General features: G+C 40.5%; 1 pseudogene; it reads left to right on the plus strand.

Moving 5' to 3' along the window:
* LOC134798597 (dystrophin-like) overlaps positions 1-17,421 on the plus strand; it is a 36,919-nt pseudogene that overhangs the window by 4,794 nt on the left and 14,704 nt on the right.

Below are 17,421 nucleotides of genomic sequence, written 5' to 3' on the forward strand. Positions count from 1 at the left end.
TCCAACCACCGTGCTGACTTGATATTGATTGACTGACTGACTACCATATATATTTGGAACAACAAATATTTTAAATTCAAGAATGAAAAATGTAAAAACTTATGTGTCAGCAATAAAGGCTATTTCAATTCAATTCAATTGAATGATGCAACATAACAAAATTCAGTTGACAACACCGACAACAGATAGTCAGATGACTCAGACAACACCAACTCACACTGAACAAACCATTCTAACATGTAGGTATAAAAGATTCCCTTAGGGCACTGCTTAGGGTTCACTTAGATGGTGCGGGAACTCTTATGCGATTTTAGTTACCTTGCGGACTATTGAGGTTACATCCAATTCAGCCGACTGATCAAATACCGCATCGCAATGTAATGATGACACTTGCATGCGAGTTCTCGTACCATCTTAAGCCCTTAAGTTGTTCCTGGTTCCATGAGTGGTGGTGGCATACATGGTCAGTAGTTTGCACACTTTGTTGTTAACATTGTAAGAAGTGCTTTACGTGTCTCAATTTTTTTGTAATCGCTGCAATTTCCGCATAGTTTTATTAGCTTAGATTAGACTACATGCGAACCATTGACACAAGTAGGTGACCATTCGAAAGCCTTATTACGTTGAGATAAGGTCGACACTAGTCGGTATTAGTACGCCGGCTCAGCCGTCGCGTCGCGCACCACTTGTCAAAGAAAGCGACTGATGCGATGAGTTGCTCGAGGATTCGAGGATTGTTATCATTCGCCCGTGCGTCTCGCTCTCGCCAATACATGTAAGTGAGGACAATTACGAGCATAATGCATATGCGACTGATAACTAAATGACATCATTTTGATGTCAAATGTATGTTCGAATTGGCCTCTAAGTTTAATCACTCTCAAGTAGCCAGTCAAAAGATGATTATGAAAACGATGTTGTTTGAGAGTAGGTACCTAAGGAGACCTTGTCTTTAAACTAAAATTTACGAATGTGAGATAATAAAATGAACGTGTACCTATGGAGGAACTTTGGCCCTGTGTTTCCTTATGGACTGGTAGAAACTAAAAACGAGTCACTTCGTAGGAGGAACACAAAATAACCAGTTTTCATAGTCCGTGTCGGCCGTGTCGTGTGTATGGTATATGTAATTGCGATATTATACTACTCTATATGACCATACACAATGTGATGGGACCGGCTGCAAAATTGAAATAGTAGGTAGTAGTTTCTTTTAAAGGGCGGTTAATACATTTTTCGGCCACTCTAGCGAGAATCAAAATTCGGGCTAAATTGACATGCTTAGCAGTCTTAAGGTTCCGTCACACAGGCGCGTTTTCCGGGCGGGGCGTGAGCGTTTTATATGTAAAAGCGGCGCGCCCGGCCGTAAACCGCGCCTGTGTGACGAAGCCTTTAGCATCTCATCACCATCACCAGTTGATGCCTAAATGTCGGCCTCGGTCTTTAGACTAGCCGATCCAGTAGGGTAGTATATCACATGTCAGCTTGGTTTTGACTTTTGTTTATAACTTTGAATAACCATTTGAATTATTTGTCAATGTCATATCCAAAAATGATTAACCTTTACCCTTTACTCACGAATATTGAGGGGTGGTGTTCAAACTTCAAAGGAACGACTAATTGTAATTTATATAGCACGCATTACTCTAGTCAACTTGTTTTGCATCCGTAATCCGTAACACGCACGGGTGTGCGAGTGCGGATTAGGTTTAGGGAAGTGCATCGTGTTACATCGCCTGCGCAACGCGGTGTCCACTTGGTGTCATGCAATCACTCTTAGCTCTCTTAGGTAATGCATATCGCACACAACACATTAGTCTACAAATATATCCAGCTTACTTAGAATTAGAACCTAAGGATAGTTTTCATCACACTTTAATCAACACAAAAGAGTACATTTTATTTACAGTTTCTGAATAAATACCCAGTTACTAAAGTGCTAACTAACATACTGCCTACGTGGACGCTAAGTCCCCCGCCAATTTTACGCCTAGTATGGCTCGTCCATATATTGTCCTGCCAAAAGTACCAAGTCGATGCAATTGCAAACTTGGCGATTGTATGTCTCTTCGAACAGTTGATTTACTTGAACTTTTTATGAGCGAGAGATTGCGGTGCAATTAATATCCATACAATATGTGTTAGTTACATGACGTCATTTATCAAGCGGCGTTAATAAATGCTCTGAGCCTATTTTATTTTTAGACAGTTAACAAGTTGCTGCTGCTAGTGAATTTTGCCTTAAAATGGCGTCATTCAATGACTTCAAGTCGACGAAGAGGAATGGAAGGGTGTGCTACTCCAGGCGAAGTATAGACCACGACGGATGATCATCAGCCCCATCTAGCTATGGCTATGGCATGGGTATAGCGCAGTTGCAAGTCGTTACGTCGTGGCCGAGTCTCAACAATAAAGTGTTGTTTAGCTCTTTACCGCTGACGTACGAATATGTCGTACAGCATCGGCAGTTGGTGTTAATTAACTCTTAAACAGGACCATGAAAAATGTGGGGCCGGGGACCACGCCGCGCCGGTCAGAGCTTTGATTCTCCCGATTCCTTTACGGACCGAGACCTTTTTCCCAGCGGTTGCAGTTTGGAGACCCATTTAGACCATTTATCATATTGCCCTCGTCGCCCGCTCAGCTATTTGCTGCCGACTGCGTGTTCAAGTGTATGTGCTAATGAATACACCCAACAGTCATCAAGTGTAGGCGATGTGTCCATTTCTTCTAAACAATAACCCACATAATGTAGAACAATACGTGCCCAATTCGTACAGCACCCGTTTAACGAACTGACTCACCGACTCTTAACTACTCTTAACTAATGCATAATTAAAGCGTTTGACAAAACGCTGGCACATAAACTGTTTTCCTAGACTACGCACTATGAAGAGTTTCCGAAACTGCACGAAAACTTGTAAAGTATTACGCCGCGACTGCCGCGAGCTATACACTTAGTTGTTTTGTTATATGTCTAAATAGTATGGATCCAAATAGTATGGAATTAATCAAATCTAGTTCCGGATCCGGCGGATGTCAATCCGAATTGCAAAGTCGTTGTACCTATCCTACACCACTATACTGCCAAACAGCTCGGCCAAAACATTACGCGACTGGCGATAGCGGCAGCGACAACCATAGGTGGGAACGAAAGCTTCAAGCTATGCTTATTGCTGCCGCTGTCGCATGTCGTTCAATCTCGTGGCCGAGCCGAAAGCCCATTATTAGTCCTAGATTGTAACATATAAACATAACACAACATAAATAACTACTCACTATTGACACCTTTCACACCTTATAAGAGTTATAAGTAAAGAAACATAGTTCAAATTATACATTATCTATATATTATAGTTCAAGTTTTTCTTTTGACATGTGTAATCAACTGAGACGTTGCGCTTACATACGTTTGTTTTGTATAGAATTATAGACCGAAGCGTCTAACGTGTGGTGACTGCAACTACTGCAAGTAGTCTTATACGCTCCGTCTAGTATGCAAGTGATCTGCGGTGTAACGCCCGAGCTGAATTCGCTCAACTTTATTGTACTGCAAATAGAAATGGCCGGGAATTGGTTCAATTAGCGAGTGTTCCGCGAAGCCCGAGCGCGGCGAACAGCTCTGATACTATTAGAGTTGGTCATAACTTGAGTTTTATGACGCTAAATTATAACTCGACTTCAAATACTTGGATTGTGACTTGAGTTCTTTTTCTAGACTGGATCGTGAACGAACTCGAGTCATATAAAGACTCCATCATTAATTTTGAAAGATGACTGTGTTTAAATTAATAATGAAAGTTGTCGCTGTCAAGAAATCATTTCTCTAATCAATGATTTGTAAGTGCAGACAACGCGTCTTGACATTTGTTACAAAATTATCGAGTGTCCTTAAAGGCGGGATTCCACCAGTGTGCGGCACTGTGCGGCACAAGCATATTCAGTACAAAAATGCTTGTGCCGCACACAAGGACACAAGTTACTAAAATAATTCAAAATCAAATGAGCACTCAGAGACTCAAGTTTTTACTGACACTATGACCCTACTGCAACTATATAGGATGTCCTAAAATAGGTTGACAGCAATTTTTACTGCTGCATTTTGTTGAACCTCTGTGTATCAAAAAGGAGAATATTTTGGAGGTACGTTAGTTACGTTTTGTTTAAGTTAAATGATTGTAGTTTTAATGACATTTTGTAAAAGAAGTGTAAATAAGAAAAATATTCAATAAAATTCAACGAGGGCAACTTTGTAGTGATAGCGTTATCGACTACCGCAGTTATATGTGATGCTAGCGGTGCCTCCATGCCCCAAAGCTCGAGACGCCTTGACCCAATGACTCCATCCATATGACGCGCCGATCAAACATCACGTCACGAGCGTTGACTCCGAACTCCCCAGAGCGATGACCGTCGTGGTCAAAACTAACTTATTGGGCTGTTGCTGCCCACATTTACTTTGCACGGAGAATTTAATATAGGCAATGCACGTTTCGATTGACTCTTCGAGATTCCCCGCTGTGGCGTCACGCGTTAATCAACACAAAAGAAGTTTATATAAATATAAAATATATAAACGGATCAACAAGACAAATCCTGGCTCGTACCAATGAGTTTTTCGGAACTTATGTACGAAATATCATTTGATATTTACCACTAGCTTTTCGGTGAAGGAAAAACATCGTGAGGAAACCTGCATACATCTGCGAAGAAATTCAAAGGTGTATGTGAAGTCCCCAATCCGCATTGGGCTAGCGTGGGGACTATAGCCCAAGCCCTCTCGCGTATGAGAGGAGGCCTGTGCCCAGCAGAGGGACGTATATAGGCTGAAATGATGATGATGATGATATAAACGGATATATAGATGCCATTAGAAAGAAAAAGTGACTAAGGTTTTAGTGCCCAGGGCTGGAATCGAATCAATGTCCTATGCATTTGCGACAGATGCCTAAACCGCTCGGCCATCGGACCCGGCGGGTCACTCATTAACATACGAGTACCTATTAGTGTAGTTTAGTTCTTGCAAAGTCGTTTAGATTAGTAGTGGATTCGACTACGCGCAGTATCTACAGTCAGCAGCACAAGTTGCTAAGCCGGCCAGGTGTTCAAAGTGATCTATACGCGACTTTCTTGTCACATGGGACTCAAGATTGTCAATGAAGGCACGATTCGATTGACGCTTCGGATTTCCGTGACGTCACTTGATAAACACGCAGTCTCCCGCACACATGCGCCTGAGCACACACACACGCCGTGTCATAAGTCACCGCGGGAGCCCTCTATTGTTCTCTCGGCTTACACTTTAATCGCGCATACAAATTCATCGATTATGGAAATGCTTAAGTATTTTTATAAACTGTTTTGGTTTGAGCAGACATGTATAATGGGCTAGTATACTTAGATATCAGTTACTTAATGGACTTAAGTCACTTTTAAGCTTGACTTTTGAGACTAAGCAGGTAGCAGGACTTACATAGTAATCGCGTGTGGCCAATTGATTATCTAATTAGCATTCACCTCATTTATGCAGTACTAGGTTAGTAAATATTTTTTTGACGGCAGAGGTTCAAATTGCCCTTTGCGCCTTTTGAATTGCCCTAGAAAATACTCAATAGAGGACTCGACTTGTGACTTCAAACACTCAGATGTTTTTAAGCGCTGATTCTTGTAAAACCTCAATTATAGACTGACAAGACTTGAGTTCCTACCAACACTATGGTATGTAAGGTAATGGGCAAGGGTATTCAAAATTATCTGGACTATATAATATACAATACAACTCAGTTCAATAAGATTTTGGACATCACCCGCTTAACTTCTGCTACTGACTTACTGATAGATATTAGCTAAGGTTTTGTATTTATCGACCTCATAATAATACGGGCACCATGCGGGCCCTATCTGATAAAGGGTTAATGTAAGAGCCGTTATCACCGCGGCAGCCCGACGCGACGGAGCGACGGAGCGACGGGTGCGTGTGAAAGTTACTTCCATTAGTTTAATGTGACGACGTTTGTTTAGTTAATAGAGTGGGATAGCTTCTAACAGATGCCGTATGCGGCTAATGATTGATTCATGCAGGAGGCTCGGATATTGATCTGAATATATTGAGTGATAAAATTATACATTGCGTGCTAGAAAACTCGGCCAGTATGTAATATGGGCGAGATCGGCATTCGGATTCGGCCAAAACTCTTCCTCGTGAAGGTCGCTAGGTGTTCAGTCGGAAGTGACGGAACGCTTACCTCAGAATAATCAAAACTTTGAATGAATTATAGTTTTTAATAATTTTTACAGCTCTACGCTTTTGCATTTATATTTCTTCATACATGAATATGCCTAAATAAAAGACATAATTTTGGTATGCTATCAGTTCTCTATACTTACATATACTTAATTCTTGACACTAGTGTAAGAAGTGAGGAGTCTGCCAGGCGCCGGCGCCCAGCGCGCCGAGGGCAGGTGGCGCGGGTGTCAACCGTCACACCTCTGAATGCATCTACTACCTACTTACGCATGCGTAGTCTGTCCACTCACGCGAGTTAATCCTGCCTGCGACCGACGTACGTCGACACAGTTAACTAGTTGTGAACCTTATTGCAAGGATCTAAAGTCCATCGAAGGACAGTGAAGTGTTGCTGTAAGCGGACATACATATAATAAGGAGGCATTGCACTTCCGCGGACATAATGACCGCTATGGATCGTTGGCATGATTATTATAGTAGAGGTACTCAGCGAGGTATCGTCTCACATTACAATGATGCTAGTGGTAATGGATTAGGCTTCATTTTTGTACCTTTGACCATAATTGGTAAGCATGTAGAGCCGGACCAAGCAAACTCAGGATGCCAATTGCAGTCTAATTAAAAATATGACGTTTAAAAATTCTTATTTATATATACACCATATTTAATTTAATTATGATAAACTAGTGGCTCTGTGAGCTGTAGACCTCGCGAGCAGAGCTTGAAATAACATGGTGCTAAGAGCTTTAAATACACCGTGTTTTTTTTGGATTCCGTTAATTTCAAGGGTGCATTCCTGAGCTTAAATCAAGTAACTTTCTCAAAGACACCGATGTTCTAATTAAGTCCATTTCGGAGATAATCCATAATTTATTTTTTTACTATAAGGCCTCTACAAGCGTGTACACTTGCCTTAGGGCCGGCTTACATATTGATTAGTGTTTAGAATGAGTTCATACATTTGCTACTAAACTTAAGTACAATCTCGGTCGATTGATGTACGAAATGACATTGATATGTCACAGATTTCAATTGTTTGGTTGAGTTAAATGTAATGCCCGTGTTACAACAACGCTATATGCTACATTTAATTACTTTTTAAACAAAAAAAAAAACAAAAAAGAAAACAAAAAAAAATTTTTTTTTTGAAAATTAACTATGCCATTTAGTTCTTTTAAACGTACTTAACTATACCCCGAAGTTAATGGAATTCAATAAAAACACGGTGTATAGTAAATTAAAGAAAAACAATACGAAATTTATGTGTAAAAAAATACAAAAAGTTATAATATCCCAGCATACAATTACTGGGGATCGAACCCAGACCCTCTGCGCAAACAGAAAAAGCGAACGTTTACAAACTGAGCCAAATAGTTCTTAGGTGGGTTGACGAACTTTAGCTACTCCTTCTCAAATTAAAATTAGTTAAAATTAAATATCTAAATACCGCCTAAACCAGCGATAATTTTTTTCTGCATTTTTTGCTATTAACTCTGTAAACATGTTTCAAAAAGAAAAAAGTCTTATGATATCGATACGACTATTTGTTTAGGCGCCAGGTATCACGACTCCGCCATTTTTAAAAATTTCCAAAAACCGGATTGACAAAAAAATTTTATTTAGTCATAAAATTCGGTCACAAAATTTCACGAGAATCGGTTAAGAATTGCGACCTGTAGAGGAGAACATCCGGACATACGAAAGCAAAATGCCCGAGTCAAAACGTAGACCTTCGCTTCGCTTCGGTCAATTAAATTCCTCACTTTGTTCTATTGAAGTCGGTGCAAAGACACGCATAAGTACGCTAAGTCGCTAATGTCATGTCAACTTTAGGCGTTTTTGACAAAACACACAAGCATAGTTTATTTTTTTAAGTTTTTAAAAGAAATAAGTTTTTGGAGGACGTGTAAAGGTCGATAATAACAGCGATCCAGAAACTTGTCAATGAATCGTGGGTCAGATATAATCTGGGGCCCATGTAAACAGACGGCCATTGTTTTGTGAACGATAAGGAATACTTTGATTTATCGAAAGCGTGACCCCGACGCCCGCGGTCACTGACGATGAGATCATTCCCGATAACCGTGACGGCCCAAAAACTTTGACTCATCTACTGATAGATTCCACCTAAGCTAACTGTGCATATTCGTAGCGAGAAACCCCCTTATTGATGAAACTTTACAAGTTTATGTTTTATTCCTTTCTTACAATTACTAAATAGCTAATAGAGGCTTGTAGTTGTAGCGTGTTTATGAGTAACGCCAAAAGAGTGCAGCGGATGTCGAATATCCGGAATTATATTTCTATATAGACGGCATTTTCAAAATTGTATAAATATAAATACATAATACGAGTAATAGTGTAAGAAATAATGCATTACATGATTCTGTAATATGGATGATTTCTATGGAACAGTATTTTTTTTTTCGTTATTTCGGAAGGTGTTTAGCAAGATAAAAGTCGTTCCTTTGGGTCTTCATAAAGTCTTCTTGTCTCGCCTCTCCTCCCAAAGATCGCCCACTGCTGATTATGCAAATGTATGCATTAGCACATGCAATGCACAATGTAACATGAGTTCACGACTGGTGTGCCTAATAGGGCCGAGAGATCGTCAGCGTCATTTCGCCGAGCTGGGAGCAAAACGCCGTTTGTATCTGTTCACAAATATTTTGCTTGCTTTTGGTTTATATTTGACTACTTACAAAACTTCTGTGAGATGGAGCATAAGCTTGTTTAGCTCCGTGTTGAGCAATCTTTGACTTAACATACGCGAGTGACCTCTTTTAATATGTTTAATTTGACTGCTAGGTAAAAGTTTAGATCCAACACGGACGGAAGCGGCAATGTGATATCTTTTGTTTTGTTGAGTTGGGTTTATCATGCCATGCTACTACTGATACAAGTAGATATTCCTCTCTGTCACGATCTGCATAAGCGATATCCGTTTTTATCAAAAACTTCTTTTTTTCAGGCTGTTCTCATCTCACTGAGCATCTGAATCTTTCAATATAAAATGTCTCGTCAAGTCATGCGAGTTACTTTGCATTTCCGCAAATATAAGCTACTACAACGACTCAAATAATATTCCAAAGATCTAGAAAATGTAATACATATAAGAATCTGGAAACATGATATTTAAAGACGTATCGTGAAAGGGGTTGGTGTCGGGCTCTGGAGCATCGAGTGTCTGCGCGTGCGCTTCTTGTGTTGGTTTCTCTAAACCGACGCGTATGCGCGGAATGCACACGCTCTGGCGCCTCATTCGTTATCATCAGTTACCGAGGACTGGCTTAGAGAACCAGTATAATTACAACCTTCGATTGTAGATACCCATTTTCTTCTTTCTTGTTCCCTCATTGCTGATGCGGATCGCGACCACATGTACTTTGTCTCCATTTTGCCAAAAGCCATCTGGACTGCACGGTGCATTCTACCACCAGTCGACCTCTTGATAGCGTTCGACCATCTCTAGATACCCATATCTAATACACTCTAAGGAAAGACGTGTACAATGCATGGGCAGTGCTCAGGAGTTGTTTGATATGATGGCCAGGGCTGCTCTCTACGACCACTTTGCTCGTTATTGGCAAGGCGTTCGTTCATGCACATCATTCCATACGACCTGAAAACGAAATGGTCATGTCACTGTACTGTTCCTGAAGAATTTCCTCCTGATGCCGACTTTTTCTCTAGAGACTATAATATAGACCTATAGGGTTGTTCAAAGAAGGTTCTTAAAGCGTCGACACTACGTTTTTGATCCCTGAATGTACAATTAGTTGCAAAATTGCATGGCCACTTTATGCCAATGAATTCATCGCAGCTCGCTGAACATCTTCCTTAGGTTACGGTGGCCGCTTACCCTGCTTGTTACGGATTAGGATCGGGGACGGTTACATTACACTGGTGTCTGATGAGAGCTCAACTCGTCTGCGCTCGCGCCAACAATAAGAAGAATACAATCTACACACGATATGATTTATACACCTTACGACTTCGTTATTAGGCCTACCGTCCAGATAACTATCGCTTGTATTCGTCGACACGACTGACCACTCATAATCTTTATTGAAACGAGATAAGCTCCAATACTGATCGGTTAAATGTTGCTGTTAGTAATAGCGACACTTGGATTGGAGGCAAAAAGTTTAGAACATCCGTATCGATCTCGCGCACGCGTCGCGTGATTATTGCGGAGGTTTAAACAATGAATAACTGTGTTGTAGTGTAGACAATGTATTATGTCCATGAAATATCTTTATCGGTTGTCAGTCGTCATGACACACTTGCCAGAATGTTTAGCGCTTTTGACATATGATTATAACATACGATACGCCCATTTAGTGTCGGACGAAGCTATAGTCTATAGACCGACAAGAAATTGTAGAAATTAAAAAGTGCCATCATCGCAGTGTCGTCCCGTTTTCTTAGATTGATGTGAAAGGGACGACACTACGATGTTGCCACTTTTTAATTTCTACAATTTCTTGTCCGTCTAAAACTCTGCATGCCGTTTCTATTTAAATATGACGTTTATCGTGTCGTTTACGGGGGTGCAAAGGGAAAGGAATTCCCTGATTCTTAACTTTAAGAAACGATCGTGTACTCTTTTGACGGCTTGACGTTGTCGTTGACAGGTTTCTACGAGTTGCCACTTGCCAGTTGTCAGTGTCACCACTAAATTTAACTAACCCATCAAACGTGGTCCATGCAATCAACCAGTCTCGTCGTAATGAAATGGCCCGTTAACTATTGTCGTCGGTTCAAACGCACACGTCACATGTATCTCACTATTTGGTATGACATGTCGATCGCTCCGACGCGCCGCGCCGGCTTGATTGGACGTGCAATTGACAGGTCACTTAGCTCCCGTCATCGCCCTTTGTAACAGCAACTGATCAATGTGCGTTTAACTGATCTTTATTAGACCTTACAGATTTGCAATAGGGTTTATTATGTTTAATTAAGTGTGGACGACGGTGCCGTCAACTGTTTGGTGACTGTCACTGATGTTCATAATGTTCATCTGTTCACTAACGTTTATTGACAGGGTTCCATTAAGTCTGACTCTTGATTGCACATACGAGGTGTTCTTTTTGAATATTTTGGACATATGTCGAAGTTTTCTAAGGAGCAGTATTATTTTGTCTTTGTTTTCGGGGTATAGGTCCTACAGTAACGATCATTTAGTTTGAGTATCCCCTACAATTACTTAGCTGAGTATGGCAGAGTTGACAAGGAACCTGAGTATGCCCTACAATTACTTAGCTGAGTATGGCAGAGTTGACAAGGAACCCCAGCTATTATGATTGCTAGAGATCAAATTATACCACCGAGTTGCGAGGCCTAAGACGTAATATTCTAAATGACATTTGATTTTGTCGCGTGTTTCAATATTGCTTCTGTATTGTTATGTTTGTTAGTCTCGGTCATAAACCGAAGTGGGTCGAGCGTGCCTGGTTTAAGCCAGATTTTGAACTTTATTTCGCAGTGACAGGGTTCATTTTTACGTGATTACTGAGACCCTTATGCCCGTTAAAGGTTTAAGGGTATTGATTACACGGGCCTGCATGTTGCATTATGAATGAACAATATCACACGTGGAGCGTTAAATTAATAAACTTATCGTCTCGGAAAAACTCAGAACGTATGACGAGATGCGGACAATGCTCAAGAAAGACTTGAAATGGTCCGATTTGACTGTTTCAGTAAAGGTAACGATCAAAAAACCTATTGACATATCTTTTAGGATCTTAATAAGAATAATAAATTATAGTGTTTTCTCTCTATCTTTCAGTGACACCACTTGTTGGCCAAATATATACTCGCCTAAGCCATTCTTACGACAATATTTCAATTAGATCGGTTAGATTCGATTACTAGATTCTTGACACCTAATAGGAAACAATGAACTATTGGAAACGGTGGATTAGACTACATCTGGCCCCAATTTCACCACGGTGACAGGCGCGACAATTGTAAAATCACTGTTGCTGACGTCACAGGCATCCATGGGCTACGGTTACCACTTACCATCGGGCGGGCCGTATTCCTGTTTGCCACCATCATTGTATTATTTAAAAAAACTTTATTATATCGGAATAAAACAGATATTTCTTTTGCGTAGTTTCTGACAATTGTCAAGATTTAGAAGAATTGTAGGTAATTCTTGACAGGTAATGAGTTATATGTCGGAATTTCGTGACAATTGTAGTGTTTCTTGTGACAATTGTCATAAACTTAGCAAGAGAAATATCTGTTTTTTTCCGATATAATAAAGTTTTTTTTAATAAAACAATGATGGTGGCAAACAGGAATACGGCCCGCCCGATGGTAAGCGGTAACCGTAGCCCATGGATGCCTGTGACGTCAGCAACAGTGATGTTTTACAATTGTCGCACCTGTCACCGTGGTGAAATTGGAGCCTGGTCACAAAACCACAAATAATTGTCAGGATGCTGCGCGTGGAAACGGGCACAGACATAACATAATAAGTAACGCGTCTTCAAGCAGATGCTTGAAGCAACTTAGTGTAAATATTGCTTGAGTTATTGTCTAAATTTAGACGTGGAACGTCTGTATCGTTAAGATTACCGTCACGCCAGACTGCAACGTTTGAAGCCGGGTATTTTGGACACTGCACTTGGCCCTGACATTCGGATGCTTTGAGATATAACTTGGTAGGTCAATGTTACTGTATGATTTGTAATTTACAAAACATTTGCTTGGACGATAAAGGATAAGGTTCGCGATTCGTCTGGGTTTCTGTGTACCTACCTAGCGTACCTAAAAACATACCTATGTTTCGTGCTATTTGGATGATGACCAAACCAAATTTTTAAAATAAATTTTATATTGATAACTCCGATAACCAGAAAATATTTCTGGCGGTTTTATTTATAGTTCGGCCTTTTATATCTGTCAATAGATGATATCACGTACCTAATGGTAATGACATAATGGACTTCCAATCTTCACGTGTGACAGATCGCTAATGACATCACTAACTAATGAAGTCGCCAACTTGGTTGGCCATTTAGTAAAACAATATGCTCCTATCTTATCGTTCCGGCCTTGACTTGGAAACCCTAAGTTCTTGGATTTAATGTTTCACATCTAAGCACTAAATTGTCAGAAACTACGCAAAAGAAATATCTGTTTTATTCCGATATAATAAAGTTTTTTTAAATAATACAATGATGGTGGCAAACAGGAATACGGCCCGCCCGATGGTAAGCGGTAACCGTAGCCCATGGATGCCTGTGACGTCAGCAACAGTGATGTTTTACAATTGTCGCACCTGTCACCGTGGTGAAATTGGAGCCTGGTCACAAAACCACAAATAATTGTCAGGATGCTGCGCGTGGAAACGGGCACAGACATAACATAATAAGTAACGCGTCTTCAAGCAGATGCTTGAAGCAACTTAGTGTAAATATTGCTTGAGTTATTGTCTAAATTTAGACGTGGAACGTCTGTATCGTTAAGATTACCGTCACGCCAGACTGCAACGTTTGAAGCCGGGTATTTTGGACACTGCACTTGGCCCTGACATTCGGATGCTTTGAGATATAACTTGGTAGGTCAATGTTACTGTATGATTTGTAATTTACAAAACATTTGCTTGGACGATAAAGGATAAGGTTCGCGATTCGTCTGGGTTTCTGTGTACCTACCTAGCGTACCTAAAAACATACCTATGTTTCGTGCTATTTGGATGATGACCAAACCAAATTTTTAAAATAAATTTTATATTGATAACTCCGATAACCAGAAAATATTTCTGGCGGTTTTATTTATAGTTCGGCCTTTTATATCTGTCAATAGATGATATCACGTACCTAATGGTAATGACATAATGGACTTCCAATCTTCACGTGTGACAGATCGCTAATGACATCACTAACTAATGAAGTCGCCAACTTGGTTGGCCATTTAGTAAAACAATATGCTCCTATCTTATCGTTCCGGCCTTGACTTGGAAACCCTAAGTTCTTGGATTTAATGTTTCACATCTAAGCACTAAATAATGGCCAAGTAATTTTCTGAAATTTTGTTTCGCAAAGCATCAAAGTTAATAAAAACTGACCTTCAAGCACGGTCTGCAAGGCACAGGTTTAACTTATACTACACATTTGGCTTTACCTAAACCTTATCACCAAGACAAAAGGTCTATAAATGATCAGTACAGTGTTGCTGTCACTACTATCTTCTCGATTAACTGTCTAACCTTACCTAAACCTTATTCCAAACACATAAAGTCGACCATCGTTCAGTTAAGTTAGATCCAAGTTGTTGCACGTCGCTGGCGCAGGTGACGCAACTGTTTACATTCGAATTGCTAATTCTCGAGATGAATGCCGAGTGATGGTGTCAATGGAGTGATATATAATACGGTACAGGCTTGACCTGTGTGTATCACATATGGTTGTAAACGATTTCGTTAAATATGTTAACAAATCAATAAAAATATATTGTGTCACTCGATCAGATAAGTTTGAATATTGAACATGAGTTCTTGCGTTATCAATCAATGGTCACAGACTTTAATTGATAACCTGTTTGGTTTTAAATGCTTACGTTATGAAATATCCTACTTCAAAATGAACCCCCAAGAATTAAAGTCCGGGACTGCATGTTTGATTACTTATAACATTTATAACATTGCTATGCAATCGTGAGAATTCGAGTCGAGGTGTTAAGTGCTGTTTACTGTCTACATTAATTCTTAATCATTTGCATTGAACACCACCTTACTATTCTAAAGAATTATAGTTATCTAGTTACTTACACTTACCCCAAGTCACCTACATCATCACATTTCGGATAACACATATCGTCGGTATTTTACATATCTTCGGAAGCGTATGATGCGTAGAGTGGACGCGCATATTGATCTTGCTTTGTCGTCGGTACTCCACCGCCCTTAGTTGTAGGTATTTTTTAGTTATCTGCCTATGGATATCAGCTGACGTAGGGCTGCGGTGGCAATTTTGGGCGCGTCGCGAGGCGAGCCCGATCGCAGCCGCTGGAGCGCGGATAACGCACTGTCTCCATCTGCACATTTGCCGGGAGCTTGCAAAGATTATTTTGGTATTAATATCAAATGCGGATTCGGCCCAAAATTAATTCAAATAAAAATAAGAAACAAAAAGTAAATACGTAATATATCTTTATCTCGGTTGTCGATTTTTTTTCGGTTTAGGCTCATTAAGTACCTAATACTAACTAACCCTTCGTATAGCAAACTCCCGCAGCAGGAATACGAACTTTAAATTTAATTAATTGACATAAGTTTAAATTTTAGGAACCAAAATTAGTAATCTGAAGGGCTGACGAAACAAAACGTACACTAGTCATACATACAAGTAGGAAATACCTGGTAGATGTACTATATGTTGGAATTGATACTACTTACATTGCCCTCAGACTGCCAAGTAGTTAATCGAATTTAACTATCGCACTGATTGAAAATACGTGAGGCTAAATAACCGTCAGTAAATAGATACTGCTCTCGCGCGCCAGCTCTCGTACAACTATAGTACCTCAGTACCTCACCGCTCATCCGCAGATATTCGCCAGTTGACAAACAGACGGCATTGTTGACAAACTGTTCCATTTGTTTTATAAAATAATAGCTAGAGGCAGTATTAGTATGCGATGATAACGCTGTTGAAAGGATGGGAGGTGATCGCGGGCGCGCTTGCCTCGGACCAAACTGTTGAAGATGGTACGAAGAACCAGTGTTTTTGATATAAAGTGGTTTTGATTTCTTGTGTCTTGACAATAAAGACTTTATGTCTAGGCGATAAGGTTTACGAACATGGTTACTTCACAGTTTGGACGATGGAACTATTTAGAAAAGTAAAAATGCTTGGTAGTAATGTGTTGGTTTTGTTACAGACGAGCGAGAGGACGTACAGAAGAAAACATTTGCAAAATGGATCAACTCGCAACTGGTCAAGGTGAGTACGAAAATATTATAGCTATTATAGTAAGGTAAAGCTTTTATACTTTGTAGTTGCAATCTTTTGTTGCAAATAAGTGTGTTATCGTTTATCGTCATGGGTGACGGTAAAACATAATGACAAGCCTGTAAGACGATAGAGTGAAGTTTTTGCGGCAAAGTAGGTACAAATACGAATATACTGACTTAGGTATATGTACATATATCGGATGACATTGCCAAGATGGAGTTGCCCCGGCTCGGCATCAACAATGTGTGACAGCACGTCTATTAACGTCATATTTTCATAGGAGTTTGAATTTTGTGGTCGCGCTTTCACACTTTGTCTCTTGCGAAGTCGGACCATAGTCAGTTTTACAGTTAGGGCAACTATGATGCCTTCCTTCTGGAACTAATAACCTCGTTTTTTCACAGAACGGGAAGCCGCTGGTGGCGGACTTGTTCGCCGACCTGCGCGACGGCGAGGTTTTGCTGTCGCTGCTCGAGATCCTCACCGCGCAGCAATATGTGAGTACACCTCACATTAGATCCTCACCGCGCAGCAATATGTGAGTACACCTCACATTAGATCCTCACCGCGCAGCAATATGTGAGTACACCTCACATTAGTCGCATTTAGTTGGTCAAATTAACTGATTTGAGGGATTGTGACTGCCAAAGTGGAAGCGTAAGGTCAAAAAAGCAAAATCCAATTAGTTGGATCAAGCGACACATTTGGTTTTTCGAGGCCGCTTATATTACAAATTCACCTGTTGCTGAGTGTTGGAGAACGAAATACTCGGGGGAATATGCGACAAAAAATGCAGATGCCTCTTACAATATAAAGCTACGCGAAAATATGAAGAATTACCTAGCTGATAGGGGCCAGGTCAGCTTATTGACTGACTGTGTTGTTGTGTTACAGAAACGCGAACGCGGCCGTATGCGCGTGCACCATGTGAACAACGTGAGCACGGCGCTGCGCGCGCTCAACGATGCCGGCGTCAGGTTGGTCAACATCGCCGCCGCAGACGTCGTCGACGGCAACCCCAAGCTAATACTCGGTAACCATCGATCTTCTTTATTTACGTAACTAAGTGTCCTAGGTGGGCGATCGTGACAAAAGCTATCTTTTTAACGGGAAAACGAGCCAGTCAACAAGCGAGGGTGGATACCTCATTATCTATAGTATGGTGTAACTTGCTCGTCCCGAACCCCTTACAAACAC

This window comes from Cydia splendana, chromosome 1, assembly GCF_910591565.1.
Source record: "Cydia splendana chromosome 1, ilCydSple1.2, whole genome shotgun sequence".
Taxonomy (NCBI): Eukaryota; Metazoa; Arthropoda; class Insecta; order Lepidoptera; family Tortricidae; genus Cydia; species Cydia splendana.